This window comes from Parasteatoda tepidariorum, chromosome 11, assembly GCF_982258835.1.
Source record: "Parasteatoda tepidariorum strain Cologne lab strain chromosome 11, Ptep-v5.0, whole genome shotgun sequence".
Classification (NCBI taxonomy): domain Eukaryota; kingdom Metazoa; phylum Arthropoda; class Arachnida; order Araneae; family Theridiidae; genus Parasteatoda; species Parasteatoda tepidariorum.
In genome coordinates this window covers 22,761,161-22,778,246 of record NC_141765.1, presented here as the reverse complement: position 1 = coordinate 22,778,246, position 17,086 = coordinate 22,761,161, and the positions used below count along the sequence as shown (strand labels likewise).

Sequence of the window (17,086 nt, the reverse complement as noted above, 5' to 3'; positions counted from 1 at the left end):
GGAAATAATTGAAACTATCGAAAAATTGAGATTAAATGAGTTATTAAGATAGGTTATCTTTTAATTTATAAATTACAAAACCAAATTTATTCAGATGAGTTAATAAGTTTATTAAAAAAAAGTGCAAATGGATTTAATCTATATTTTTTAACAGTTTCTTTCATCACGAAATTTCTCTACACAATTTTACCACAAGACATTTACAGTATATGCGAGTGTGAAATATTGATTTAAATTTTTTTCTCGTTATGATGGTGTAGCACAATTTAAATATTTTGTGCAAATCTATTTTTTTAAAATATATTTCTTCAACTCTTATGTCATCATACAAAACGTAATTTTAAATAGTGATATTTTTTTAAAACTTTTATATATAAATGGAAATATACTTTGAAATCAACAATTATTTAATAATAATATTAATACTTTTCTGAGGTTTGGTGATTAAGTATAAGTTGGAGTCGAGTTCCCAGTAAAGTTCGGAATCTAATAGTTTTACTCCGGTATTTCAATCATCGTTAAAATAAATCGAAGAGAGTAGGGTGAAACTGGGTACTTCGATTTTGGAGAAATTAGTTCTGATTTCTAGCGAACAAACTCTGAATTTCATTCGACTAATCAAAAAGAATTAATTCACGGCGTCTATATTAGTAGGTTTGTTTTACTATGTTTACTTTCTAATGTTCTCTTGTTTTTAAGCTATCCTTATTTACTAGGCATAACAGTTATAAAAATTATCTTTAGTAAAGCATATTATATGTTTACTAAAGATTCATACTCTTACAAACAACAAGGATTGAACCCAATAGTACTGTTTCGTTTCGATAATCTCTGCCCGCGTTTAAGACTGGGTACTCCCAGGTTTGCAACCTCTTTTGATTTGTTTTTATTCCTTGCCAACAAAAGCTGTAGTGTAACAGAGGAAGAAGATAACTGCATCCAAAGCAGAACCAAAGTTTCATGGGCACCGGGCCAAATTTATTGCTAGCCTTTTTCTAAAATACAAAAGGCCTTAATTTCGTATTTTGTAGAATGTTTGAAGATTCTGTATACAAAATTGTAGTTATTATACAGATGTAAAAAAAATTCTTTATTATGCTTTTTCAAAAAAAGTATTTATTATATTTTTCGTAAGAAATTTTTATTTGTAGGGACTTAATCAGTTCCGGGCCCTGGGACAATTGTGTCTCCCTCTTCCCTCCCCGCCCTTAAGCACGGCCCTGACTACATCACATGAAATTACAAATACATAATTTTCGAAGTTTAATAATTGTCATATAAAATAAGAATGCTAGCCAATTTTTCTCTGAAGGAGAGTCGGGTAGCCCCGCTCACTTAAGGAGTATTGCTTATATCTCTGTATAATATTGAGTAATAATCAATATTTTTGTATGTTTCTATTGTTTTATCATCTAATTAAATAATGCAAAAAGAATAAACCAAAAAAAGAATAGTTTAACTTAAAAAAATAGAAATTAAAAAAAAACATGTTTTTCAGCTCTTTTCAAAATGTGTCGGGTAGCCACGCCCAGTTACAAAAATTACGTGTTTTGGCTGTTTTTTCAGGTGTAAACGAAAATGACCAATGTATTGACAATAGGTAAACCTCGTTTATCATTTTTATCACAAAATTATCTTATTTACCACATATTTATATACTTTTAGTGAATTCTATCATTTAATAACAATAATTTAATAACAACAATATTTGCTGTTAAAAATGCATATAACATTCAAACTTGAAGCAATAAAATAATAATCTTTGCAACCGTACATTTATCGACGAAATAAAATTGGTCGTTGATACCCGACATTCATGTGAGCGGGGCTACCCGAAATCCAATTTTTTTGTAAATTTGTAATTACTCGAACAATTTTTCACATATAGACTTCTTTCTTTGTGCAAATTAAACTTAAGACTACATACTTTAATGCTGTATGTATAGAAAAAATTATTTTTTTAGCATTAAAATGAAGTTAAATCGAACCAATTAAATTCAACCAATTTTTCTTAATTTCATGACTACTGTATTCAACATATTTTCAAAACTATTGTTTACCATGTTAACAGCTGCATAAATACTTGAAACTTTGAAAATAATCTTTTTTTAATATAACAATTAATATCCGATGGCCCATTGACTTGAAAAAATATTCTATACATATGAAATTGACAGTGGCGGGGGTACCCGCTGGGCGGGGCTACCAGACTCTCCCCTATATTTCTAAATTTCCCACAAAATTAACCTGTGCCCCTGGTTTTACCTCACTTTGGCTGTCAAAGTCACTGGGTGGTTTGACTTTTTCTAGAAAAAATAAAAGTAATTTATTAAATAAGTAATACAAGAATAACTTTTTTGAGAATGATATATTGTACACAACTAAACAATGAATATCTTGGTTAGATCTGACTGTTTATTTAGGTTTAACAGTTTAACTTTAACAGGCTTTCGAATCTGAGCTACACCACCTTCCCCTAAATACTTATTATTTAATCCTGGAAAATTTCAGACACTCATGCTTTTTCGCAAATAACCGATTCAACTTAATATAAGTTTTATCACAAAAACTTATATATTAATGAATTTGAAACATTAATGCTAGAGAAAAATTCTTATTGCATTTGAGAGTTTAATTTAGTCGTTTGTGGGATCGATAAGTAAAACGTATTTCTAAAAAATATTTCTAACAGAATGTCATTTTGGACGATATCCAACGTTTTCATAAAACATTGTGTTTGAGCAGGTGACATTTAATGATCAAATATTTCGCTGTTAGAAACTCTAAATTTTTTTAGAAAATAAAAAAAACTTAGCATATATGAATAATTAATGACCTTTATCCTTAATTCAATCTAATTGACGAACTGTCTACGAAAAATGGATTGCCTTCTAGAGTTTATAATGAAATGCGGAAAGAATTTTAATTTAGGAGTTTTAAAACTAAATTTTAAACCACATAATCAGTTTTGAATCCTAAGAAATAGTATATGCAACAGTTTTTGTATATTATTTTAACTATAATACTTTTTTTCACGAGTTTTGGAATACAAAACATGTATTTCGTTACCAACAGTTTTACATTCTACGTGTCTGTAAAATGTTTCAGAATACAAAAAATGTATAGTGAATTAGTTACTAATTGATTGACTTTCATTAATTAATTGATTACTTACTAATTAAGGATTTAATTTAAAATAATTGATGGATTGCTTACAAGATATGGATTGCTTTCGAGAGTTTGCAAAAAGAATATTAATTTAGGAATTTTGAAATTAAATGAATAGTTATAATATTGATTTAAAGCAAGATAATTAGTTTTGAATCCCAAGAGCTGTGTGAATGTTTTTCCATATTCATTTAATTATAATACTTTTCTCACGAGTTTTGAATGTAAATGTAAGTTGCAAAAAGTTTCATATTCTATGTGTGTGTAAGACATTTGAGAATAAAAAATTTTTTTTAGTGAATAAGTTGTTAATTAATTGACATTTAATTAATTAATGAGGAATTACAAATTAATGATTTAATTTAATATAATTGATGGATTGTTTAGAATAAATGGATTGTTTTCTAGAGTTTATAATGAAATGCGGAAAGAATATTAATTTAGGAGTTATAAAACAAAATGAATAGTTGTAACAGTGGTTTCAGATAACATAATCGATTTTGAATCCAAGGAAATAGTTTATGTGACTATTTTTCCCTATTCTTGGAGCTAAAGTACTTTTTACGCAAGTTTTCAAATGCAAAACGAAAAAACGTTACAAAAAGTTATACATTCTAAGTGTATATAAAAGGTTTTAGAATACAATAAAAGTATACTGAATTAATCATAAATTAATCATTAATTAATTGATTATCATTTAAGGGTTATTCGTTTATTAATTAATGACTAATTAATTATTAATGAATTATTCAAGCTAAAATAATTGATTGATTGTTTAGAAGATATAGACTGCCTTGTGGAAAGAAGGTAAATTCGGAAAGAATGCTAATTAGCAATTTTGAAACGAAAACAGAAGTTAAAACTAAATTTTTAGTTTAAATAATTAATAGTTTGAAGCAACATGATCGTTTTTGAATCATCAGAAATAAAGTATGCAACTGTTTTTCCCAGATCCTTGAAGCTACAATATTTTTTTCCCATCGTTAAGGAAGATACGTTTGAAAAAATTATAAACTCTCAGAAAAATCGTTTCAATGTTGAATCATCATATCTTTACCTGAAAACGAACTTCTGAAAGCACCAGCCTTGAAATATCACGGGCACTTGAAACAGAAGGCGAAATTTCACCCCGTCACTCTGATGGGAGCTAGAAGGAAGGGGTATCTGAGCTATATGCTTTTAAAGTCCACAAATACAACATTTGTAAAGTATGGATTTTCCCTATAATTTTGGTTTTTTAATCAAGAACTATCTTCGTGTTGAAACACAGAATGCAATGGAAAACAGAGAGGGGTGTATTAGAATTTTTATTAATGCTACAGATAAAAATATAGTTATTATTCGGAAATAAAGTATATTAATTCAAACGTTAAATTGCAAAAAAAAAAAAAAAAAAAAAAAAAAAAAAAAAAAAAAAACATTATAAAACAAAAAGTGCCAAATCTATGAAAAATTAAGCATTGGTTTCTAGCCTTTTGTTAGATCACCGCCTATTTTGTAAGACAAACTTTTTCCAACGACCCCTTAATTATTTTAGCAAACCCTTATTAAACAATTTTTTAAAAAAAAAAATTTTTTTTTTACATTCTTTAATCGCGATATCGTACATTTTTAATCATAACGTTAATTTATTGAAAATTCTTACTGTCCAATTATTTCCTAATTGAACTTTTTTTTTCCAATTATTTTTATGAAGAAGCCCTTACGTAAATATAATTATTTGCTGTGAACTTCTAAGTAAAGCGTAAATAACTTTTAAGCAAATTATTTTAAAATTTCCAAACTATTGTTACATTATGTTAAAGATGAGTAAAAAAATATCAAAATAACTTGTTAAAAATTCAAAATAATAATTTGAATTTTATGGAGCAAAAAAAAAAAAAAAAAAAAAAAAAAAAAAAAAAAAAGTCACCTTAAACTTCCAAGTGCAAAAAGTTTTGGGGTTGTTCAGCAAGCAAATATACATATATTTCATGCACATAATTTTACTATTTGTATATATCATTTAATTCTTATGATAACATACATATATTACCATATAAAATGTTATTTTCACTATAAAATTGGTTAATATTTATCTGGTCATGTACATACGCTGCAGAATTATACTTTAGTAACGGGTAATTTATGCGGAGTTATATATGTATTGTCTTTTTATGCAGAAGGAAATTATTAATTTTAAAATATACTTGATATTTTAAACATTTTCTTCTGTATGTAAGCTTTTACACTACTTTTAGAAAGTCCCAACCCCCTGTAGAAATCTTAAAGGCCCACTGAGAGGCGATAGCGCTTTTGTTTGGTTTGGAACTTATGGTGAAGAATAAGAAGACTCAGTATTTTGCATAGGCATGAAAAAAGAGCAAATAAATATCTATGAATCTTTTTATGTAGAACTAAGAAACAAAATGAATCGAAAGGGAAACAGGAAGGATTCCTTAGGTTAACAAAGATGCGGTTAATTTTAACGAAAACCTGTTAACCAGTATAACATAAAACACCAGCGTGAATGATTTTTATTAATGGTGTTTAGTCCTCAAAAATCTGTGATGATATCTCTAACATACAGTGTCAAGGTCCATTGGTCGATATCGTGCAATTATGTTTCAGCAAGAACAACTAGAAACGTGATTCTTACCATCGTGAATCGCCGGGTCTCTGCCAGGTGAATTAGAACGTTTTGTTAGTCGTGAGGTTGCTATTAGCAACGCCTGAAAATGCCAATCTTTTTTTTCCCCTTGGTTTGAGATGTAAAAGTGAAATGAGCTAATTTATCAGAGTTTTTCCAAATTTCGGTAGATTTTATTTAACTTTTGAAAAAAGACTCTGATTGTCAAAATAATTACTACTGAATGAATGGATAATAATAATAATAATAATGATAATAATAATATTTTCATTATTCTCCTTTGCTATTTAATTTTTTGAACAAATGCATAAAATTAGCCTCCTGTTAAATGTATAATTTTTCTATTTAAAAACTCTTCAAGTTACTCTGTAACAATTAATTGAACTGATTGGATAAAGGTTTTAAATGAAATTCTACAGAATTCGAGTAAGTTTACAATTAATAGTTATATACGATAGGAATAGGAAACAAAGATTTATATACGATAAAAATACAATGTATAGATATAATAGGATAGGATACCATAGGACAGATGCGATAAGAATAGGAAACAAAAATAATAAAAATAACAAAATTTTCCTTATTTTATATTGTTATTTAACTTTTAGCACAATTATCTGATATTAGCCTTTGGTTTAATTTTTTTATTTAGAAAAAACTTAAAGTTTCATTGCAACAATTAATCGGTTGGATAAAGGTTTTAAGTAAATTCTATCGAATTCGCATTAACTTACAATTAATAGTTATATGCGATAAGAATAGGAAACAAAAATTAATATACGATAAGAATATGATAGAATAGATACGAAAAAATAATATTTTTATTATTTTCTATTGGTATTAAATTTTTTGTGCAAATGTATGATGTTAGTTTTTGGCTAAATGCGTAAATTTTCTATTTGAAAAAGCTTAAAATTACTTCATAACAAATAATTGAAGAAAGGATTTAATGAAGGTTTTAAGTGATATTATATGGAATTCGAGTAAATTTACAATTGTTAGTTATAAACGATAGTTTTGCACGATAAGATTATGATTTGCCTTCATTTTTTGTTTTTAAGTATTTAAGTGGCTAAATCTATAAACACTCATCCACAAACTGTTCGCGTCTTAGCTTTCGAATTCTCCCACAGAAAGGCTTTCTAAGAGGTTACTCGTTGTCTATTTGTACTCGACGTCTACTCGTTGTCTGTTTGTTGCCTTGGAATCATCTTCCACTCTGAGATCATTCAAGAACTGTCATTTAGCACCTTTGTAAAGGTAGGCATCCATTTTGAAAGCAGAAACAGACCAGTTGATTAGCTTTTAGGGGTGTTACCCTGAAGTTATACGCTATCCATTTTGTCGCCAAGTTTTGCTGCTTTTCACTCCTATTTGATCGAGGTTTTTCAATTCGTCTATGCAGTTCTTATTGCCAATTTTCCATATTATACGTGGGTTATCAGTATCTTTTTCATCAATTCACCTTTTCAACAAATAGTCTACACATTTCCTGGATTTACGAGGACGCTATACCACGGGAAGAACTTCGCCTAGCAAATTCTCTTTCACCACTATAAGTAATTTAAAATTTAAAGTATGGAAAAAGTGGGTTCCGGAAATTCTAAAGTAAGCCATGAAGTTTCAAATTCTGAAAGAAAATTTTAAAAATGAAAAGAAATTATGAGAGGATAACTTAAAGAAAATTTTAAAAATGAAAAGAAATTATGAGAGGATAACTTAAAGAAAATTTTAAAAATGAAAAGAAATTATGAGAGGATAACTTAAAGAAAATTTTAAAAATGAAAAGAAATTATGAGAGGATAACTTAGGATTATGCACTGGGGAAGTTCTCTTTTGATAATTTGTTTGCATTTTGATATTTTGAAAATTTTTTATTTCAACAAATGAAACTTCATGGCTTACTCTAGGTTTGACTAAACACGCTTTTAAAATAATTATGGAGGTGAAACAGAATTTGCGATGAAAAGTGTCTTTCGCATTATAGCGGACTCTTAATTGAATATCTTTTAAAAGAAGATTAACGATTTTACAAATATATCATTAATTCTTCCCGTTCGAAACGAAAAAGGAATAAATTTTTTTTTGAGACGCTAAACACTATTCAAAAAATTATGATAAAACTTAATAAATAAAATTTGTCACGTATTTAAAAGAGTTTCATCTTTGAAACTTTATAAAGAAACTATTGGTTTTCCTTATTGGAAGAAAATATTGATTTCGGAAAAATGATTATACACGAAAGCACTATTTTTGAGCAAAAAGTGATATGGGAATTAAAGAGCTGAAAAAAAGACAAAGAAAAATTGCCAGAGGGAAATTTATTCAGAATTTAAGATTTTCTTTAGGAAAACTATTTAGAGGAATGCTGGGGTATATTGTTTGATGAGTTGTATTGAGGGTGCAAGTATTTGCGTTATTCATCAAAACCTTAAAAAAAATATTTCCATGATATTATGCCTATGACATGAACAAAAACCAACAGATTCTTTAGGAATTTTTTGAATTTTTTTTAATAACCAAGAAGTACTGGACAGATTGCTTAGTAATTTTGGATATAATAAGATCAAAAATTCATGTGATTACTCGGATATATTTTTTAATAGAAAATTAGTCACAAGAAGTACTGTGGGACAAGTATGGAATGTTCGGAAAAAAATTTCGGCTTTTCCTTATAAAAAATAACAACTATTTTCTTATAGTGAATAAATATTTATTGAATATATTGATATATTGAGCATTGATATATTGTCCATTCTGGTTCAATACCTTTTGATCTTTCTGGCAGAGTATGACTCCTAGCTCATAAAAATTTGTTCTTCACTGGAAAAAAAACTAATCCGGGTGATCTTTGACTTCTTCATTTAGTAAAGTTATTACTGTATGTAAATGATTAAGAAATCCGAACAAATATTGTAGACAACCCATTTCTTATCCCCAGTGATGATGCGCTTCAAAAATTGATAGTTTTCTTGACGTTTGAGAAGCAAATCACAGATGTCTAATGCGACGACATAAATTTCTTTCAGTAAGGTTATGAACCCATATGTCGAGCTTTGAGAATAATCCTCACGAGCTGCTATTCGCCAGGTCTGACTGCGGAGACATTGGCCTCGGGTTCGAATCCTGCTCAGGGCAGGGATGTTTCTTTCTCTCTCTGTATTCTATGTCCTTTCTCCTTTGTGTGAATGTGACCCGCCCTATAAACGGGTTTGTAGTTGTGTGACGTGGGCGACGCTGCTCCACCACCGTGGCTTCGCCACAGGTGTCCACTGGGCAATGAGAAAAGAGTAGCAGTTCTGGCATTCTTGTGGCCAATGGGACAAGTGCCTGCCATTTAAAAAAAAGGAAAAAAAAGAAAAAAAAACGTTAAAGCTTCGAATGGATCTTCATCAGCATAAACTGGTGAACTGCATCTTCATGCATCGTAAGCGAAATTTTGCCGAATCAAAATTTTGAAGGATCGAAATTTTGCAAACCAGTTTTGGCTCTGGCGTACTGTCAATACTTCTCCATATACATTGGAAATTTTTTTTTCTTGCTTGAACGGCATTTTTTTACCTTTAGATAGTAAAGAAGTAAAATATTTCAAAAAAGCTGCTTTTAACTTTTTTATGTTCGAAGGGGCATCAATTAAAAATTACAGCTTAGAATCAATCGAACTCTTTCACAAGTAAGCCTTTCTATATCAGTTTTCGAAATTTATAATGATTTTATGACTTTAGTGTGAGTGTGCAGTTGACTGTGAAAAAATGCAATTAAATTCTCTATTGCGAAAAAAAACGAAAGTTTTTTCGGAACAACCCAGTAAAGAAATACAAAAATACAACCCAGTAAAAATCTTCCTCTCCATGTAACGCAAATGCGGGTTAGTTCCATCAAAAAGTCCTCCACGAAGGCAAATTTCTCCCAATACTTGATCCAGGAGTTCCTTTGTCTTCTGGATTGGGTTCAAAATTACAAGGCTACGGAGTTGAACATTAGTAGTCGTAAACCCAAAAATTGGGTCGGCTGTACAACGACCGTTATAAAATTAAATAAAATGTCTTTGAAGCGCCGCGATGGCTTAGGGGATAGAGCGTTCGCCTTCCCATGAGGCGAACCGGGTTCGAATCCCAGTCGATATGAATTCCGCTTCCGGCTTGCACCGACCACAGTGCTGACGCGAAATATCCTCAGTGATCATGGGTTAGAGTCCCTTTGCCGTCAGGCTAACCGTGGGAGGTTCTCGTCGTCCTCCTTTTCATGTAACGCAAACGTGGATTAGTTCAATTAAAAAGTCTTCCACGAAGGCAAATTTCTCCCAATACTTGATCAAAGAGTTCTTTCAAAACTGTAGCTCTTATTACCACACATTTAGTACAAAACATTATATATATATATATATATATATATATATATATATATATATATATATATATATATATATATATATATATATATATATATATATATATATATATATATATATATAATATACAATTCTGACGATTCAGCAAGCCTTGAGCTGTATTTTTTATTTTATTTCCTTTTTTTAACAACGAAATAATGTGATTTGTGACGAAACGTGAATTTTTAATATTTAATCACGTCTTGTGTCACCTCAGAGTATTCGAGAATTTCTCTAAAATTTTTCGCTAACGTTTCCTCTATATTTAATAGAAAGTTCATGATTAATGTAAAAGAATAGCTACGTCATAAAGATTAGAGGGAATTAAATCGTGCACCGAATAAATTGTAAACACAATTCTTAACTTTATCATCATTGGGACACGACATATTGCATGTAATTAACATTGAAATGTTAAAATTGTATTGTTATTATTATTTTTAATTTGATTAACAAAATAGCTACATAGCATAAAATACCGGATCAAATTACGGTAATAAAGTACCGTTACTAAGATGGTAAAAAAAGTACTGGCACTAAGGTTTAAGTACGGTAAAATCGATTCATAAAATACATTTTTACCGTAAGGTATTATATCGGAATAATTATTTAATTGGAGTGACGCAGTGATTTTACGGTAATTATTACTGTAGAAATTACGATATAACAGATTTTTTCCTGGAAAAATGGATTTTACTTTAAAAAGTACTGGCACCCTGAGTGCCGGTACTTTTAATATAGCGAGAATACTACTTTTAACAAAAATACTACTTTTTCATGTAGGGACTGTAGTTTTTCTGATTTAGATTACCGCTCAAATATGATATTTTTAAATATATACATATATATATATATATATATATATATATATATATATATATATATATATATATATATATATATATATATATATATATATATATATATATATATATCAAACACAATGTATATATAGTAAACACAAAACATGAAAGGAGAGACAAAGTGTTTATTGAAAGTATCGTTGATAGGCAGGGCCGGCTTATGCATGTCGCGGCCCCTAGGCAATGCTCGTTTCGGGCCCCCCCTACCGTCTTCTAACTTCCTAATATATTTTTTCGCTAACACAACACTTTATTCATAATTACGCTGTTTTTACTACATAGGTATATTATCATATTATTCAATAAAAATATTGAATCAAACGAAAAGAATATAAGTAATTAATATATGCATTTAAAAAAATCATACAATAAGCTTAAATATTAACTCTTCTAACTTTGTTTGTTACAAAATCGTTCAAGACATCCTGAAAGTTAACCTTTTCCAATACATCATTTTCAATTGCCATTATGGCCAATGAATTTAAACGGTTTTGAGACATAGTTGAACGAAGACGGTTTTTAATTAATTTCAATTTGGAAAAGTTTCGTTCACCAGTGGCGTTTGTAATCATTAGACTTCTATATATTTGCAAAGCTGTCATTACATTCGGGAAAGTTCATTGTGCCATGTTACCAATAATCAGTTTGTAAGACTCTTCGGCAGGCACAATTTTTTTTCCGGCGTCTTCTAATTGTAAGATGAAGAATTTATACTGCACCATTTCGTCTATAAACTCAGGCTCAATGTCCTCGAAATAATGTTCCTTAAACTTTGTGCAAGCCTGTCTAATTTCAGCGTCGGATTTTGTCGAGAAATCTGTTAGATACCCAAACAGATCATTTATTTCCCGGTAAGCTTCTAGGCGCCGCGACTGTTCTGTACACAGCATGTCTAGTACTGGCAAATATGTATCAACCTTAATTTCTCTTTTCCTCTGAGCACAACTTCTTTTGCAGGTCCGTCATCGTGATGCCTTTTCCTTTTTCGCACACGCTGATTCTCATCACTTTATTGAGTATCAATTTTCTCATTTGCCTTAGTCTCGTAGTCGTCAAATAATTCTCTCTGTGAAAGTAAAAAATCTAAAAGCGATTTTAAAAGATCGACTGCCGTTCGAAGTTCAATTGTTTTCTTTTGTAAAGATTTGCTGACACCATTGATCCGATCTAGTATGGCAGCCCAAAATACGGCCATTACAGCATTTTCTTTTTTTGCCAAGTCATTCAATAGACATTTCGCCTCGTGAATCGCTTGTGATGTCTGAGTCTCATCGCCAGCAATAGACTGCAAAGCTTTCTGAAAACTGTTGTAACCATTTGCCAAAGCCTTAGTAGCATCGGCCCTTGCACACCATCTTGTATCGGATACTCTTTTCAGAACCAATGACGGATCTTGCTTACGTTCATCACCCTTTTCAAGGTGTTTGAGCATAATTGCCCAGCGATGAGTTGATGCCGAAAAAAAGGGTGTATAGTGCCCGTACAAATCCGAAGAATGAGATTGCTCCCACGTAGCTTTCCGCTGCACGTACTCCAACCAAATTCAGTGAGTGCGCTGCACAGGGAACGTAGTGTGCGAGGTGATTTATTCTCTTAACATGCGCCTACAGACCATTGTAACAACCAGACATATTCGACGCATTATCGTAAGACTGACCTCTCAAATTTCTTACGTCAATGTTATATTGGCTTAAAAAATTTAATATCTCGGTGGCTAGTTCTTCCCCTTTGTGGTTCTGTATGAGAAGAAATTTAAGAAAACGTTCAGCCACTTCTCCGTTCGACGTAACATATCTCAGCACTACAGTCAACTGATCAGTGTGTGATATATCTGGTGTCGAATCGACACTTATTGAGAAGTATTTGGCTTCAATGATTTCATTAACAATATATTTTAAAACCTTATTTCCCAATATTTCAATAAGTTCCTCGCAAATCGTTGCAGACAAATACGATTGTTTTCCTTTGCCTTCATTACCATATTTTGCTAAATGCGATTATATTACTGCGTTATATATGAACTAACTACCATAATATTAATATCTAATTTGGAATGTGTTCAGAAATGTACTAAAATAGCGTCGATGTAATGTACAGAGCAAGACAATCGTCATTGAAATTTCGAATTAAATTTTTACTGTTTAAGAAACATTGTCAATTTTTTTCTCTGTAGCACAGGGCCCCTAGGCAGTTGCCTACAGTGCCTAATGGATAAAACGGCCCTGTTGATAGGTGTAATGTTTACAATAACTGTTCAAAATTGAGTCCACCAGAAGCGGTATATGCTTGACAGTGTCGGTGGAGCAATTGGCATTCAAGATCTAAGTTGCCAGGTATTTCACTCACAAATGCAGCAGCTTCGGATATTCGAGCAACGAGCGAGATCCTCATCTGATGTAATGTACGAGCGAGATCCTGATCTGACAAGTGGAGTCACATAAACAAGATTCCCACATAAAGAAATCAAGGCTCGATAAATCGGGAGATCTAGGTGACCAAGGAACTGGTTTATTCATCACACCCAATCCATCGCACCCCAAATGTGGCATTTATGTAAGTGCGCACATCAGTGCTGAAGTGGGAGGGCTCCCCATCATGCTGAAGCCACACGCGCTTACGAATGGCGATCGGAACATCCTGCAGTAGTTCTGGTAACACTTGTTCCAGAAAAATAAGATAACATTCACCATTAAGCAGCGTCTATAGTAAGTATGGGTCAATCAAAAAGTCGTTGACAATACCAACACACACATTCAAATAGAATCGTTGTTGATACGCATTTGGTCTCGTTGCATGTGGATTCACGGTTGCCTCGGAATTTTCAGCATACGTAAAATCTCTCATCGTAGACGTCAGCACAATTGCGAATGGCGCTTTTCCCAACTGAGATACATCATGTTGAACGCCGGCAAGACACATACTGCCCTCTGCCGGCAACGCAGCCAACCGATAACTCCAGTTCTCTTTTCTTTTATTTCCCTTGTTTGCGCCTCACAGCGTTACTTACGCCCATGCATTAGTATACAATAAATGACTATTACTCTGTTTTGTATCTACCCTTTGTACCATGAATACCATGAATTCGAGTGCACCCTATATATATATGTATATATATATATATATATACAGTGGTGGCCAAAAGTGTGGATACTTTTTGAAAGTTTCATGTTTTTACACTTTGTGTGCTTGTAGAATATATTAATTTTCACTTAAATACAAACGTTTATATATCAAATTGAAGGTAATTTAATGTAAAATTTAATAATAAATACAGTATTACAATATCTGCATTACAAAAAAAGTTATGCAATTAATAGTAAGATCTATATTAGATTTGCATTTTTTTAAAGTGATACTTACACAATCAATACTTAGTAGGATAACCCTTAATTTTTAAGACAGCTTCACAGCGTCTTTTCATCGAGTGAACGACTGTTTGGAGTTCATCTTTCGTAATCACATGGTGCCAAGAATCAATTATAGCTTCACTTAGTTGTCTTTTATTGGATGAACGTTTTTTTCGTACAAGAATTTTCAAACGTCGCCACAAATTTTCAATTGGATTGAGATCAGGGCTGTTTCCTGGTCATGGTAATATATCCATGCCATTATTTTGAAACCATGCTTTGCATACTTTTGCTGTGTGGCATGGAGCTGAATCCTGCTTAAAAAAAATGGTTCGTTGTTGGGGAAGAGATCCCTGATGGAAGGTATCAATTTTGGTTTCAGGACAGTTTCGATGTATTTTTTGGCATTCAGGATGCCAAATCAGGCCGAAAAAAATGCACAAGTGCTACTACCGGTAGAAAAATTAAATGGCTATGCCTTCAAGATAGAAAAATGTCATCAGATGCCATTAGATGTGAAGTGAATGCAGCTGGTATTGCAGTAAGTTCAAGAACAATAAGAAGAAGCTTATCAGGATATCAGGAAAGCTTAAAAGAAAGCTTATCAGGAAAAACCGTATTTAAATCAAAAGCAACGCGAAAAACGAGTTAAGTGGGCAAAAGAACACATTAAATGGTCAGAAAATCAATGAAAGCAAGTAATCTGGAGTGATGAGAGTAAAATATCGCTCTTTGGAAGTGATGGTAGAAAATACGGGAGACGTAGAGTAGGTGAAGCGCTTCATTCTGATTGCATTGAAGCAACTACTAAAAATCCAACAAATGTCATGATTTGGGCATGTATATCGGCAGATGGTGTGGGCCGAATTCAAGTGATTGACGGCATCCTGAATGCCGAAAAATACATCGAAACTGCCCTGAAACCAAAATTGATACCTTCCATCAGGGATCTCTTCTCCAACAACGTACCATTTATTTTTCAGCCGGATTCAGCTCCATGCCACACAGCAAAAGTATGCAAAGCATGGTTTCAAAATAAAAGCATAGATATATTACCATGGCTAGGAAACAGCCCTGATCTCAATCCAATTGAAAATTTGTGGCGACGTTTGAAAATTCCTGTACGAAAAAAACGTCCATCCAATAAAAGACAACTAAGTGAAGCTATAATTGATTCTTGGCACCATGTGATTACGAAAGATGAACTCCAAACACTCGTTCACTCGATAAAAAGACGCTCCGAAGCTGTCTTAAAAATTAAGGGTTATTCTACTAAGTATTGATTGTGTAAGTATCACTTTAAAAAAAATGCAAATCTAAGTTAGATCTTACTATTAATTGCATTACTTTTTTTGTAATACAGATATTGTAATACTGTATTTATTATTAAATTCTACATTAAATTACCTTCAATTTGATATATGAACGTTTGTATTTAAGTGAAAATTAATATATTCTACAAGCACACAAAGTTGAAAAACATGAAACTTTCAAAAAGTGTCCACACTTTTGGCCACCACTGTATATATATATATATATATATATATATATATATATATATATATATATATATATATATATATATATATATATATATATATATATATATATATATATATATATATATATATATATATATATATATATATATATATATATATATATATATATATAGTGATTATTCTTAAATTGTCTAAAAAATACGATTGTTTATTAATATTTTTCTAAATCTTATTTTTGCTTATTGAGATTCATAAAGTTGCTAAAAAGCAAGCAAAATTTTAAACATTTTCCTTCCGTTTCATGTAACGTGAACTGTTATTTATTCAAGACGTCCTCGGATAGTTTACTCAGAGGCTCTCATGTCTTCTGAGTAGTTGCAAATTATAATCTCTGTTTTAACTGCTAAACTCTACTATTAAACTACTTCTCTGTTTAAAACTACAATTACAGGGTCACCATACTACGTGAATAACATTTTTGGAGCAATGCATTCACAACATGGATTAGTTGATCAGATGAAATAAAATCTCATTTGTGAGTCAGAGATGGTACCACATTTAATGAAAGAAAAAATAAATCCGGATATGTGCTTTGAAATAGATATTTTTTTCGTGAAACATGATACTGCTTTCTGAGAAGTTGTACAAGCTATTAAATAAACCATTTAAGTCTGTTTTTCGAAGGCCTCGTCGTCATGTGAAATGTTGATTTTTTGCGAATAATAGGCTATTTTCATACCTGCTGCGAGTTTGCTACACTTGCTGATGACTATTACGACAAGTTCAGCCTATTTAAAGTCAGCTCAGTCCGTGCTTATTTTAAAAAGGGCGCAAAACGTCAATATGGAGAAAAACCACAGTTTTGTGAAAATGAAAAGCGTTTTGTGGTCTAATTTTTTAATATTTAAAAACTTACTCCAATGCTGCATTACATGGTCTCATAAAAATTTGCAAAAACTGAGAATAAGGCAATGATTTTGATAATTTTCATCTTTGTGGAAAAAATGTCGCCAAACTCGCGATTTTTTAAAAAATGTTTAATAATTTTTGTAATATTTAGGTTATTTGTCCATTCTAAAGCCCAGATAATTCTTCACTGCAAGGTTATGTATATAGTTTAAAATCATCAATTTGCTTCAAGTGTAAGGCACTAAAACTGTGACTTTTTCAATTTCCTTGGTGACAGA

At 31.1% G+C, this 17,086-nt stretch overlaps 1 protein-coding gene across 2 annotated transcripts in view; it reads right to left on the bottom strand.

The window, feature by feature from the left end:
- The window catches only part of LOC107452606 (uncharacterized), a 39,955-nt gene that overhangs the window by 12,804 nt on the left and 10,065 nt on the right, over positions 1–17,086 (bottom strand). Inside the window, exon 2 of one of the 2 annotated variants that reach the window (XM_016069133.4) lies at positions 4,226–4,315. The exons of the other annotated variant lie outside the window; for it this stretch is intronic. The gene's annotated coding sequence lies outside the window, so the exon portion shown is untranslated. The remainder of the gene's footprint in view (positions 1–4,225; positions 4,316–17,086) is intronic. 2 annotated transcript variants of the gene reach the window in all.